We start from the raw sequence: 14,127 nt of genomic DNA, 5'->3' as shown, positions 1-14,127 counted from the left end.
AAAGCTTCCACTGGGAAGTGGCACCCATCACTTCTGGGAAATGCAAGGCACACAGCCAAGTGTGGTGGGGGTAGTGGGGATAATAACCCTCCTAGAGGGAGGGGCTCCACACACAGGCTACTAAGATCTCATTACAATCTCATCACGATTTAAAGTATCAGTCGATACCTTTCACCACGGCTTAGGAGTTCCGGCAACTGTCTGCACTACCTTCCACAAACCTTGATGTTACCACAAGCAGCATAATCCAATCACTTATGTATCTTCTTAGAATGTGGATGTCAGGAACCAGGCAGGATGACAGGAAGTGGGGAAAAGCCGAGGGGAGCAAAACACAAGCTGAACTGGGATCTTTGACCTGAACCAGTTACGAAGCTTCCAGCTAAGAAGCTTTCCAAGTCATAGAATATGATGAATATTCTGAACCAAGGGCGATTCACCGCATGCCCTTGAGTCCCCGAAGTCCAAGGAATTGCCTCTCAGTTTACTTTAAATCAAAAGCTGATTCCTTCTTAAAGGGAAAGCTCAGATTTCCGACTTCACAGTTCCCTTCTCAGAGGTTCCTTGGGTTCTGCCTCCATAAGTTATACCAAGAATAACTGGGGGCCTCCCACACACCATTTTCTCTCTATGCCTGTTTCCCCGTCTTTACAGTGAGGTGGGTGGGTGCTATCAGTGGTTCTTACTTAGCAGAATATTTCAATCACCCAGTTCTCAGCCCCAGCAATTTTGATTCAGTAGTTCTTAATTGGGATCTAGTTTTTGAAAACGCCCCAGAGATTCTAATTTTCTCTCCAGGTAGACGAATGATTTAGCCAGGGGTGGACTTTACCTCCTTTCCAGGCCCCATCCACCAGGAATGACTCTGGGCCCCACATCCCTGGGCCCAGCCCTGGTAAAGGATCATAGGATCAGGCTGTGGAAGTTTCCAGAAACAGATGGAGGGTGTCATCTCTTCCCACGTCCCTCCCTAGCCTCTGATGTGGAGTTTGACATTTTAATCAGAGATGAGGCCCCCAGACGGCCCAGTAGGCCAGGGCTGGTTAGGCAGAGGGTGAGTGAGGTTCCATCTCCTTGGGATCTACTTTCTTGTCCCTGGACTGACTTGGGAGAGGGGTCTGCACCCACCACGGTGCCTGGCCCATGTGACCACTCACAAATGGGCCAAATTCAACAGCCCCTATTTCCAAATAAGGTCACATTCTGAGGTTCTGGGAGTGAAGACTCCAATGTCTTTTTTGCGGGTGCAAGCACTTTAACCCATAACAGCAGAGTATAATGCATTCTGAGATATTTCTTTTAAAATCATTAAAACATTTAAGAAGTTTCAGCTTAAGTTTTAGTGTTTATTCAATTTTTGGAAAAAAAAAATGTTGATACAAAATCCCTGTAGCCAACAAAACTGGATACACATTTTTCCTGTTCTTCCTGAGCTTCATAGAGAGTGTCCCCAGGCGGCTGTGCTGAGAGGGGCCACGCCTGGCAGAGTCCGGCTGTGGCCTGGCCCCTGCCGCTGTGACAAGCCAGGGGTCAGGGAGCAGGTTCTGCAGTTGAGCTTGCGTTTTCCGCTGTGGGGTGGGGTGGGGTGGGGGCTGAAAACCAGGTCGCTGGGAGGAATTCTAGGAGCCCTAGATTTTCAAGTGATAGAGCCGGGCTTGGCGGCCACTCAGCTTCCCCAGGCTGATTAGTCGCTGGAGGTTGTTTTCTTGTTTGTTTCATTTTTGAATCAGGGCTGAACATTCTGTGTTGTGGATTCATTGGGCAACCTTTTGTGGGGAGGGAGGGAGTGTGACGTGGAGGTGGGGAGGCAGGTCCCTGTCACCTGACCCAGGGTGCAGGTGGCGTCCACATGCGTCTGCACCCCTGACCCTGGCTCCACACAGCCAAGGCCATTGCACTAAGCGTGTCCGTCAGAGCTTGGGAAGACGCTGTCCACCTGCCACCACTGGAAGCAGCACCATCTCACAGGCCAGCTGCCCCAGGTGCCCAAGCCTGGGCAGCGGGGCTGGCTCACCGTTCCTCTCAGCCTTCCCCTCGCCTCCTGGCCCTTGGCTTTTCACGGTCTCAGCTGTGCAGCCCAGCCCCAAGGGAGCCCCTGGACCTGGGCCGCCGCGTGCTCTGAGACGTGTCCCAAGACTGGCTCAGAGCATCTTCAGGGCCGCATCTGCCTTTTGCTCCTTTTTACTCCCACAGCGCCTTCACCCAGGCAGCACTGGGTACATCGTGGTCAGTTGATTAAAGGAGGCCTTGGGGACAGTAAAGTCACCCCCCGCCCTTGACCCTGGCCTGCTGCCAGTAAAGTCGTCCCCTGCCCTTGACCCTGGCCTGCTGCCAGTAAAGTCACCCCCCGCCCTTGACCCTGGCCTGCTGCCCTCCTGAAGCCACCTCGTTCCTGGGCTTGAGGCCTCCTAGGGCGGTGGCAGTTGTGCTCTGGCCCCAGCCCTGGCCAGAACATCATCCCACCCAGAGGAGGCTGCAGGTGTCTGTTTCTGGAACATTCTATTATTTACTTTCCACCATTTCCTACCTTGCCTTAAGGTTCAGAGTCTCTGTATCTGTCCCCAGTGGCAGTTGTCATGGGGTGAGGTCTTTAAATGGGCTTCTCTGACACCTGAGTCACGCGGCACTGGGACGCACTGGGGTGCCTCCCAGATCCTTGGCTCCCAGCAGCTCCCAGGCCCTGTTCGCCTCCGTAAAACTCAGCCTACAGATGTGCATATGTGTGCATGTGTGTATGTGTGTGCATGTACCTACATACATACAGATTTAATCCTCACAGTAACCCTGTGGGGTGGGCATAATTATTATTAACTCCACTTTACAGATGAGGAAACTGAGGCATAGAGAGGCTAAATGACTTAGCCAACGTCCCAGCACTGGCAAAGCAAAGCTGGAATTTGAACCTGTAGAAAAAGAGCATCCGTTTCAAAGGGCGAGTAGAGGCATTTTTCTCCTTCATGGCGTGCTCAGGACGAGGAATCCAATGTGTCTTAGAGAGGACTTGCTTAGGGGCATTGTTATAGAGGGCAATTTGTAGGAAAAAAAATGGTTTTGTGCAGTGTGGTTTATGTTGATTTCAATTAAATTGGGGAGCTGTGTGCATGCTAAACGACAGCTTGGCCTTCTACCACCTGGGCAGCCCGGGGCCTTCTGCTCAGCAGTGCCATTGAGGCTGTTTTAGGTCACAGACATTCAGCCCCGGAGCACCTGCCTGAGACTAGCCAGGCTTGTGCTACAGCCTGTTGGCCTTCTATGTGTGCCAAGCCTGGGCCCAATCCTGGTTCCCAGCTTAAAAGAAAGATCGAGTTGCCATGAGCCTTCCACAGCCTTCTAGAGCCTTCCAGAGCCTTGACAGTGTGTCTAGGGAACAAAGGAGGAGGATGCTCTGGGGCCTTACAAAATGCAAGGACCGTTCAGTGCCTCTGATTTTTACCTGATCTTGCTTATCTTAGCTTCAGTCTTACTCCTTTCATGAAGTTATTTTTTAAGACTTTCTTCCAAAGTAGCCCCTTCCTTCTGGAAACTTCTATGATGGTGGCTGCTGTCTGTGCCACACACGATGTTGTGTGGACTCTCAGCCTGCTTGTTCCCTGTCTCCACAGCTTTCCTTCTGGCCAGGACTGAGGTCTGTGAGGTTGGAGGCTCTCTTCTACTTTCCTTCTGGCCGGGACTGAGGTCCGTGGGGTTGGAGGCTCTCTCTTCTACTTTCCTTCTGGCCGGGACTGAGGTCCGTGGGGTTGGAGGCTCTCTCTTCTACTTTCCTTCTGGCCGGGACTGAGGTCCGTGAGGTTGGAGGCTCTCTCTTCTACTTTCCTTCTGGCCGGGACTGAGGTCTGTGGGGTTGGAGGCTCTCTCTCCTACTTTTCTTGGGTCCCAGCAATGCAGCATGAGGCAGGTACCTGGCTGGGGGGGTCCTAAAAATATCCATTGACTGGGAGACGGGGTGCCGAGAGAGAGAGCGGGAGTGGTGATGGGCCACTGAGAGCTGCTAGGGCAGGGTGGGCCTCAGGGTTAGGAGAGAAGCCCGGCTTATTGTTGTTTAAAAAATGGAAGAGGAAAGAAAATGGGGCTTCCCAAGTGCCAAGTTCCTTCTGTTGAAGGTGGCGCTCATCTCCAGACAGTGGCTCCTGCTTATCAGGTCTGAGGAGCTCTTGCCTTGACTGGACATTGACTCTGTGGGAGACGTGAAGTTGGAGACCACGGAGCGGTGTTTGGAGTAGAGTGTGCCCTGCAGAAGTCACAGGGGCCAGGCCACAGAGCGGTGTTCCGAGTAGAGTGTGCCCTGCAGAAGCCACAGGGGCCAGGCCACGGAGCGGTGTTTGGAGTAGAGTGTGCCCTGCAGGAGCCACAGGGGCCGGGCCACGGAGCAGTGTTCCGAGTAGAGTATGCCCTGCAGAAGTCACAGGGGCCAGGCCACAGAGCGGTGTTCCGAGTAGAGTGTGCCCTGCAGAAGTCACAGGGGCCAGGCCACAGAGCGGTGTTCAGAGTAGAGGGTGCCCTGCAGGAGCCACAGGGGCCGGGCCACGGAGCGGTGTTCAGAGTAGAGTGTGCCCTGCAGAAGCCACAGGGGCCGGGCCCCAAGCATCAAAATGACGGAAGTCAAAGGAGCCCACGGCAGTGGGTGTGGGGGAGTAATCGTGATGGGGGTAGGAGCGAGGTCAGAGAAGTTCTTGGAAGGAGTGAAGCTCTGACAGATGCTTAAGCCTGTCCCTGTTGAATTTATGCTAAGCCCATCAGCTCCTTTTGGCATGCACCATTTTTTAGAAAAAGGTTCCAGCTGCCGGCGTGAACAGCGAGTCCTTCCTCCTCTCACTTCTGCTCCCTGCACACATCGGGCTTGTTCAGACTGGAGTTAGACAAGTCACTGTGGGGTCACGGGACAAAGTCTCAGCCGGTTTTCCAGTGGATAGGCCTATCTCTTCCTTATCAGGTGCTGGCGTAAAATCAGGAGCACCTGGTCTTAGCCTTGGCCCTCCAAGGACACAGCCGTGTGACCTTGGGCACGTCACTGATTGATCACATATGACTTAGCGTTTATAGACCTGCTGGCTTATTTGGTAGAGGTGGGTCCCTGATTGGGCAGGTGACATGCTCCAAACAGAAGTCAGCCACCGCAGGAGCTGCATGCACACTCAGTACACACGGCACTTCTTTGGACAGAGGGCTCTGGGGCCCCATCCCACATTTGAGGCTCAGGGGACCGGTTTTCACCCGTAAGGCTCCAGGCAGTAGCCCAAGTATCTCAAGACCTTCAGGTGGTCAGAACATGGCCTTGAAAGATAGAGAAACTGTTATCCTTTGCGAGGGTTCGTTGGTTTTTGTTTAGACTCCATTAAAATCAGGACACAAGGTCTTAATGACTCCAAATGTCTTTGCAATCCTGCAGTTTTAGAACTACTAGTTCTACCTGGATGGAGGTACCCAGGGAGGGGCAGGGTGGCGAACTATTCTCAGCTAATCTAATCTCAGCTCAGCCACTCAGCAAACATCTGGTTACTTTGGTAAATATTGGCAGTCTCTAGCGACTGGAGGTGGGTGAGGCTGCGTGTCCCCCTGACAGCCTTGGGACTGGTGGCCTATGACAACAAAAGGAAATCCTAGAGCAGGGTTTGCCAAATCCCTACAGGCGATTTTAGGCGGCAGGTCCAACCTGTTCTTGTAGCTCAGAGGAAGTCTCAACGCTGCCCTCTGGCAGATGCACTCCGAGCGGGACCCAGAGGTGTTAGGACCGGCAGGACTGGTCTAGCTAACAGCAGATGCAGCAGCTGGGTCCTCGGAGGTGGAGGATGCAGACCAATAGTGTCCAGGTCACCGGGGCTGGGTGGACTGCGGGCCGGCCAGATTCTCTGTCTCTTTATCCAAGGGGGCTGCAGCCTGTGCCATCCTCCTGACTCACTCTGCACACCACTCATTTCGCCAGGGAGCTGATTAACAAGCCCTCTGCTGTGAATTTCAACAAGGATGTTCACGGCGCAGAGTAGCCCTCTTTGGCACATTGGTTCCCAATTGGGATATTTCAGAAGCAACCACAGGACCTGGCATATTGCACAGAGTTCATGAGTACAGGGCACTGGCCTCAAGCTGTCATAGGAATGAGGTTCCAAAGTAAAACGCCACACCGTCTACATCCCACCAGGCCCAGTCAATCTCAAATGCTGGCCCCAGACAGTGCCATGCCGTGCCCCGAATCCCCAGCTGCCAGCTCCCAAGTGAAATAAAAGTGTGGTCAATGAGGCTGGGCCTTGAGCCCAGGGGGTTCCCTCTTCTTTCAGCTGCCCTGGCCTCTGGCTTTCCCCTGCACAGATCTTGCAGGACAGTGAGGGCAGGGACAGCATTGGCACATAAAAGGGGGGTAGAATATGGGCTTTATTGGTCAGCGTCTCTGCCCAGGGCAGTTGCCATCAGCCCTTTTACAGATACTCCCTCTGCAAGCTGCCCTGCCGGCCTGGTGCCGAGATTGGCTCTGGACACAGGGTTCTGGGGTGCAGTGGTGTAGTCCTGCACAGCAGTGCCTCATCGCAGGGACGTGAGCTTGGCATGCAGCATTTGACTTTTAGGTGAAGGGCTGAGGGCGGCATGGGATTTGGCAAAGATTTGTGCTAGATTTCTGGGATGCTGAGAAATCTAACCCAGGTCTGTTATTCAGGGGTTGGGGGGTGGGGGCTGGAGACATGCCTTTTACACATGTGTGCTCATGCATGTCTAGTTTTCTAGGCCACTTACACAGCTCAGGCAGTACCATGCATCATTTGAGATTTTCCTGTCACATTTGCCATTTGTCATTCTTTGAAGTCACTGTTTTGACTTGTTATGTAATATCATAAGGCCCCAGTGTCTGGCTCTATCAGAACATACTTGACAATATCCCATTTCTGCACACTCAGGTGGTACCGATCCTTTCCGTATTGCTGCAGACTTTGTTTATTTCAGATGTTATAGGCTGGACCTGTAAAGGGGGACTCTCAACTTGTGGTGTGTGAATATCTTCCTCTTATTCTTAATTATGCAAGTAATAAACAAGCATGAGCCACAGAAAAACTAGATGATAAAAATAAACAAAAATGAACAAAGGGACAGTGGCCCTGTTAGGATGTGCTGTACGGAGCCAGGCTGGGGAGGGGAACATCACTTTGATCGAATCCTGGATTTGCAGCTTGTGTGTTCTGTAATCTTTGTGACTCCACTTCTCTGGGCCTCAATTTCCTTATCGATAAAATGGACAGTATTTTGTGCAGGTTGAGAGAGGATATGTAAAATACTCAGCACTTAAAATACACTCAAAACATGAGTTCCAGGAGAAGGCCCTGGTGATAACCTACAGGTGCCAGGGAGGGGCTTTAGGGGCAGGGCTAGGCTTTCTAGGGATGCCAAGCTCTAGGGTCAGAAGGGTGCCTGCATGCGGGGCCCAAGGGTCATGAGGCCTGACAGCCTTGGGAAGCCTGGGGGTGTGGAAGGATGACCGTGGGCCAGGCTCCTGTGGGCCTGGCAGCCCATGCTGAAGAAGTGGGGTTTGTTCTGTAGATGGCATGGAGCTAGTGAAGGTTTTCTGGTTCTGTTTTGTTATTGCTTTGTCTGGTGAGGGTGCTAAGAGTAATGCCTGAAAAACAGAGTTTAGGAAGGATGAATTAGAGCAGGTGAGTCCGAGGGGATGTGCTTCAGGAAGGCATTTCCTTTTCACTTCTGATTCTGACACCAGCCCCATGCACCAAAATGGTCTTCAGGCTTTGCTAAGTATCTGTGATCTACTAGGCTCTGTTGTTCAAGACAGCTGACTCCGCCCTCCAGGGAGAGTAGGTGGAAAGCTCAGAGCCACCTGCATGCGGAGTGCAGTGGAGGTTCTGGAAGCGAGGAGAAATGCAGGTGAAGACAGTGACCGTGTTTGCGGTGGGCAGCTTGCAAGCAGGAGCGGAGTTGTTTATGTTCCTTAATCTCTAATGAGTGATCCTGGGTCCCTGAGACGTGGAATTGCTGCCGTGAGAACTGCAGCATCATCACACCCCATAAGTCACTCTCAAACGCTGGTCTCCAAGCGTGGCAAACCTCTGAATCCTTTAGACGACGGAGCCCATTTCTCTGACATTTCCAGCTTTTCCAAGGAAAACCAATTAGGCTTTTTTCCTCAGGCTTGTATGTATGCTTTGGAATAAAGCACACAGAAAATAAAACAGGCCCAGCTCACCCAGCAAGGCTAGTTCCAGAATCAGCAGGAGAAAATATTGAGATTGGCTGGATCTCTGGTCGACCACTTGCATCGGTGCCCGGGGGGCTGGCTGCAGGCTGCAGGAGGTTTGGCCCTTCGATCTTCGCCAAATGGCGCCAGCTTTCTGCTAAACCTCAGGTTTATGCTAGCACTGCCCTCTGGTTCCAGAATAATCCCGCACATCCCAGGATGATGCTTATTTCTGTCCTGATGCTTGTTCATCCATGATCCCAACAGCAGCCCTGGGAGGTGTGCAGAGCAAGTGTTTCCACTCAGCTTGGTTTTTCAAAGGAAGAACTGAGGTTCGGAGAAATGACTGATCCAGGACTTGGACCTGGGTTGTTGACACAGAATATTAATGCTCTGGTCTGAAAGGGACCTTGAGGAACATCCCATAACACATGGCTCATTCTACAGACAAAAAAAACACAAAAACAGTTTCCGCTTAAAATGGCCTGCTCAGGTAGGCGAGTGCAGAGCTCAGGCTTGTGAGTTCTTAGAGCTCTCTGGCCACGGCACGCCAGGCCTGTGATTTGTCAGGTCTCTGGGTGGACAGCTGGATTGCCTGGTACCCTCCTGGGCTGAAAGTGACTTTAAGAAAGCCACGGACTTCCAGCCTCTACAGAGGCCCCCCAAAGTCCCAGCTGACTCAGCCGCCTTTTTGTCCGTGGGCCTTAGTAGACGGCCATGCAACGCCCTTCTGTCCCCTCTAGGGAGCCTTCCTGAATACGCCATCCACAGTAATCTTTTTCCACCTTGTGTTGCCATCAACCTTACCTGAATAACACATTTGCCCACTAAATCATAGCCTTTGAGTCACAGGCTTGTGGAAGAAGCCTCCTTTTCTTGAATACCTGCAGCAACAGATCACTCAATATCTTTGGAAGCAATTCCTCCACTGCTGAGAAGTTCAAGTCCTGAGCAAGTTTTATTTAATGAGGGACATGGCGGGGTTCTGAAATGGGGACCCTCATTTTCTCCTAACAATTCAAGTTCATTTTCTGCCCCACAGTCTGTTTTCAGGGCACCTGGGATTTGTTGTAATCAGGTACAGGAAGACATGCAGACTCAGGAATGAGTGTCACGAAGGAAGGAACTGATGATACTCACAGATCCCTGGAAGCAGGAGGCTAGGCACGCCACTGCCACGTGGGGAAGCACGGGGTTGGGCAGGAGGCAGAGGGAGCAAGGGAGAGATGCAGGCAAGAGACTTTATTGTGGTTTCTGTGAATAATTTTAGGGGACTGTGGGTACAGGGGCTGTCCCTAGCTGTCTGGTACCTGCCCTGGGGTGATTTGGGTAGTGGGTGATGGCCCGGGGTGTGAGAGCCCGCAGGAGGAGGTGAGGAGGGGAAGGATCTGTGTGGGTTGGCTTGCATAGGAAAAGCAAGCTCACAGATGAGTTGCTTACTATCTCCAGGAATTGCCCAGCCCTGGGAGGGCAGTCCCTCCAGGATCAGCAAGGCCCCAGGTGTCAAAGCATCAGAATACAGAAAATCAGAGACAGGGCTGATATAGGCAGAGACCATGTTGTCTCCTGGATGATGTTTGCAGGCTGTCTGGTTGGAGTTGGGGGAATGGAGTGTAAATGGGGATTTCACTGGCAGAGCCTTTTGGAAAGCCATACCCATCCTTCTGGCCAGAGGGGAAAAAAACCCCCACAATCTTTGTACTCCAAGGACAGGAATCCCCAGGGAGTTCAGATTTCTGAAGCCTTTGCCTGAAGTTAGATGGGAACAGTGCAGGGGTTGTGCTGGCCGGAGGACCTGGAGCCCAGAGCCGTCCACTGCTGCATCATCGGCCTCTGCTCCTGCCTCCCTCCATCCTGCTGCCTGTCTTTTTAAAAGCTCCGGTCCAGCCCTCCCTCCTGCTGGCTTGCTGTGTGGTAAGGAGTTTCCTCCCCAGCAGCCCCTGACACAGGTGGGAATGACAGTTTGCTGCAGTCCCGTCAATGAGGGAATCTGCCCGAGCTCTGCCTGCATTTTGAGCAGCAAACTAGCTCCAGCCACCAAGACCGTTGCCTGCGCTGTCTTAGGCCAGCCCATGCTGTCTGCCAGCCGCTTGTTGCGCTGCCTTGGGGACTGGGAACACACCCAGCCCCGGTCCCCATCTGTTGCAGACATGCAGTGGCAGCAGCTCGGAGCACAGCCGAACCCTAGAAATTGCCTGTGCTGAAGGGGCTGGGAAACCCCTTCTCTGATGGACCTTTCGAGTGAGGCAGCAGGATTTGTCAGAGCTGGGAGTGCCGCCCGTCCCCGTCACTCGCATCCTGCCATCCAGCAGCTTACAAGCCTGCACTGCTTATTAGCATCTGGAAGAGAAGACCTCCAGGACCCCTTGGGGCTGAGTAAGCAGACCTGCGGGAGCTGGCTTTCTGAATGCGTGGTGATTGTGCGTCCCTGGGTGTGCGGTTTTCCCCCTCACGATGCTTTGTCTCCTTGGTGTGTAAGACTGATGCTGAATTGTCGCTTTGTTCTCCAAGAGCCTCTTATTAAATCAGATACCCCAAGGCTGAGCAAAATGTTCCTTCTCTCCACGGAAGCTGTATGTTTTCTCCTTACATAACTTTTTCTTGGTGATTTAAAGAGCATCACTAGTGAAGGTGGTATGTGTGTGGGCGTGTTCAGCTCCATTCCTCTCTGAGTCTGTCTCTCCTCCCCTGCCAGGCTGAGCAGAGCTGCCTCACACACTGGGTCCTGGGCACAGGGTCTCCTCCCTGCCTTCCCACCCTGGCTTGAACTTCCCTTACTGGAGCTGAAATCTTAGCGAAGTTGTCATTCTTTGCCTGGCCTTGCCCTTCCTGAGTCATCACTTATTACCTTTGGCCCAAACAGAAAAGACTGGGGATGATGTGGGGGCTTTGGGGATGGCCCACAGTTTTCTGGGGACTCTCTTGACCCCATATACATTGAAGGGTATCTTGGCCTCCTGCGGAGCGTGGAGCCCAACGCTTACTTGCTTGCTGAAGTTGTGGGGAATCCAAAGAAGAAGCAGATGGGAGGGGAGTGGGGGAGAGAGGAAGGGAAGGAAGAGAAGATCGTAGATGGCCTCCTCAGTGGCTGAACCGTGGGCTGTCACCGCTGTCTGGTGGAGAGGAGGAGGGGGAGGCTGGGAACCAGAAGCCCTGACTGTTGAGTGAATTTGCAGCAACAAGTAGAGCTGCAGGCTGGAAAGTACTAGATTCGGAGCTCACCCAGCCTCCCTCTTCTCGGCCTTCTCTGACATTGATGCATGGCACTTTGAGTAAGCCATGTCCTTTTTTTTTTTTTTTTTTTTCCTTACAATCGCCTTCCGTAAGCCAGAGGCTGTCTGTCTGCTTCAAGTCTGTGATTCGGGGTCCTTGAGTGCTGGTGATTAGGAGTGACCTGGGGGTCGCTTGACCCTCCTCCTGGGGGGAGGCTTGATTCTGTGCATCTGAATTTTCAACCCAGGTGGAGAGCAAAGGTGATAGTAAACAATTGAAGAAGGCTGGGCTAGCAGGGAATCCAGCGTTGACAGCGTTACGGATTGTAGGTGTTGGAAGATGGGGAGAGGCCTAGGGATACAACCAGGATGCAGGGAGGAGGCCCCAAAACATAAATCGAGAATTCGGGGACTGCTAGGTGTGAATAGTTGAGAGTAAGTGAGAGGGGGAAGCTCCCTGGGACGCAGTCAGAGTGAGCCGGCACCCTGGGGCTCCACACACCCTGGGCAGGCTCCGACTCACCCGAGAGGCCTCACTGTGGGCCTCTTAGGTCTGGGGGTTTCTCACCTTCCAGCTGCTTCCCCAACTTGCATGGAAACTTCCAAGGACTAGATAAATCTCAGGTGTGTGTGTGTGGTTTTTTTTTTTCAGCCCAGCAGTAGTAGGCCTTGAGAGACACACGCTTATAATGAGGAAACTGAGGGTTCAGTGGTTAAATTCAGTGAACATAATTGAAAAATCTAAAATATTTAATCTTCTTTGCCTAAAGTCACAAAGGGATTCAGCTGGAAAGAGAAGCCAGGTGTCCTGCGGTCCAGCCTGTTCTTTTGAAGCTGGGAGTGGGGTGGGTGGTGGAGGGGAACGGAGGCTGGTGGACTGAGGTTGGGTGGACCCAGTCCCTAAGCCTGGTCTTCGTGTTTGTTACCCAGCTCTGGCTTCTCTTCAGGTCCTGTCCCAGGGTGAAATTAAACATCAGCACTTTAGCAAAACAAACTCTTGAGTCCTGTGTCCCAGGCATTGGCCTTTCCAACAAGAGGAAGATGCTTGGTCTTGACCTCCTCACTTCATAGTGTTGGATAACCAGGGGTCCCTGGAACTGTGGGTTCTAATTTTGTGTTCTTCTTTCAGCTCAGCTGTTAACTAATGGAATCCATCTTGGATTTATCCAACTCCTTCACAGCGCTCTTTCAAACTACAGATCTTTTTGTTCCTTTAAAAGTATTCAGGTCTCTCCTCCCCAGAGATGCCCCACAGACCAGTCTCACCACACCCCCTTCTAACAAACCCCCTTACCTCCTCTCAGACTCAGCCCAGGCCTAATGAAGGTGAATGCCTGTACTTTTGTTTTATGCATTACTTTGTATTAAGTTGTGTTCAATTCTTGTCGGTAGATTCAATTGATGACTCCTAATGCAGTCAGGTAGGGGTCTTAATTTCTTAGAAGGATCTGTCTCTACGTTACCTCTTACACTGCTGTTAGCTGTCTGTATTGCATATTTTGGTAAATATTGATTGATTGATTATTAGGCATCTGGCACCATGTGTGGCAGTTTCATGAATGTTAATTATTATAGTTTTCATGATGATCCTGGGAGATTTCCCTTTTACACAAGGAAATTGAGGCTCCATGAATTTGAATAATTTACTGAGATTGCATAACCAGTAAATGGCAAACTAGAGCTCAAACTCAGGCCCTCGGACAACTCCAAAGCTGTCCCTCCAACTGCACTTATGAGCCACATGGTGAATGTCCGGTAGTGAAAACTTACCTTTAGCTCTTGTTGGGGGCTGGTGATGTAGCAGGAAACCTAGGTTGGACCTACAGGCAAGTGGCTCGTTCAAGGCTCAATACCTTCCCTCCCTTCCTAGTGGGCAGGCTTGTCCTGAAGCCTCAGCAGCCCGGCACCAGTGGGACAGTGCACTGACCTGTCATCAGCCCTGCACACCTGTCAGCTTTGTGGGCTTTCCAGCCAAGCCTTTCATTGGCCTGAACCAAACATCCTTCCCACAAGTGTGAGTTAAGGCCCTGGAGTCCTAAAAGGGTTTAATGTGAGATGGCAAAGCTCTAGCCTCAATTACTGAATTATGAGTTAAGAGAAAAATAGAATGGAATCACAAGCACCTGATGCCCAAGAACTGGGGGGTGTTCCTTCTTCACCCCAGAGGCCTCGTGGCCTGGGCCTGGCAGAGCATTCTGCTGTTCACCCCCTGGCTACCACGGGCAAATTATTTCCTTCTCCTGAGCCTGATTTTTCTTCTAAGAATGGAGACAGTACCTGCCTTGCAGGAGTAAGGGGCAGCTGCCAGCACATAATAGATGCTTCATAAATAGCAGGTCCCTCTCTTCAGGTGAGCCGTCAGCTGTGGCCTGTCCTGGCAGAGCCCAGCAGAACACCTTCCAAAGCAGTGGGAGCAACTGAGTTTTTGATGGAATTCTCCAGGTCTTAGCACTTTGATTATTCATCAGGCGACTGAGGCGAGAGGGCTGTGGGTTCTGCAGGGTCCCTGTCGTTCCTTTGTTCTTCCAATCCCACCTGTCCTAGCTGGTGGTTCCGCCCCACCTGTCACACATGGACAGGGTCTGCCCTCTCCGCCACCTGGGGTCCCATGGTGGTTCTGCTACTGCCACCTTCTGAAGGTCACTGGGCATGTCCGTATGGTCTTCCTCGATCGTAAATTTCCTTCTCGGTGCCCCGTGCCCCTCTCCCCCTGTGCTCTGACACAGGGGAGGTAGGGAGAGAGCA

General features: G+C 52.1%; 1 protein-coding gene across 6 annotated transcripts in view; it reads left to right on the top strand.

Annotated features, from left to right (window-relative positions):
* The window catches only part of PRKAG2 (protein kinase AMP-activated non-catalytic subunit gamma 2), a 320,167-nt gene that overhangs the window by 51,914 nt on the left and 254,126 nt on the right, over positions 1 to 14,127 (top strand). The window contains exon 1 of one of the 6 annotated variants that reach the window (XM_034965284.3): positions 10,301 to 10,546. The exons of 4 other annotated variants lie outside the window; for them this stretch is intronic. The gene's annotated coding sequence lies outside the window, so the exon portion shown is untranslated. Of the gene's footprint in view, positions 1 to 10,300; positions 10,547 to 14,127 lie in introns of those variants that run through there. One more of the 6 variants, XM_034965281.3, reaches the window with a different exon arrangement.

The sequence above is a fragment of the Pan paniscus genome, chromosome 6, assembly GCF_029289425.2.
Source record: "Pan paniscus chromosome 6, NHGRI_mPanPan1-v2.0_pri, whole genome shotgun sequence".
Taxonomy (NCBI): domain Eukaryota; kingdom Metazoa; phylum Chordata; class Mammalia; order Primates; family Hominidae; genus Pan; species Pan paniscus.
The sequence above is the reverse complement of the archived record's forward strand: the minus strand, read 5'-3'. Positions and strand labels throughout refer to the sequence as shown.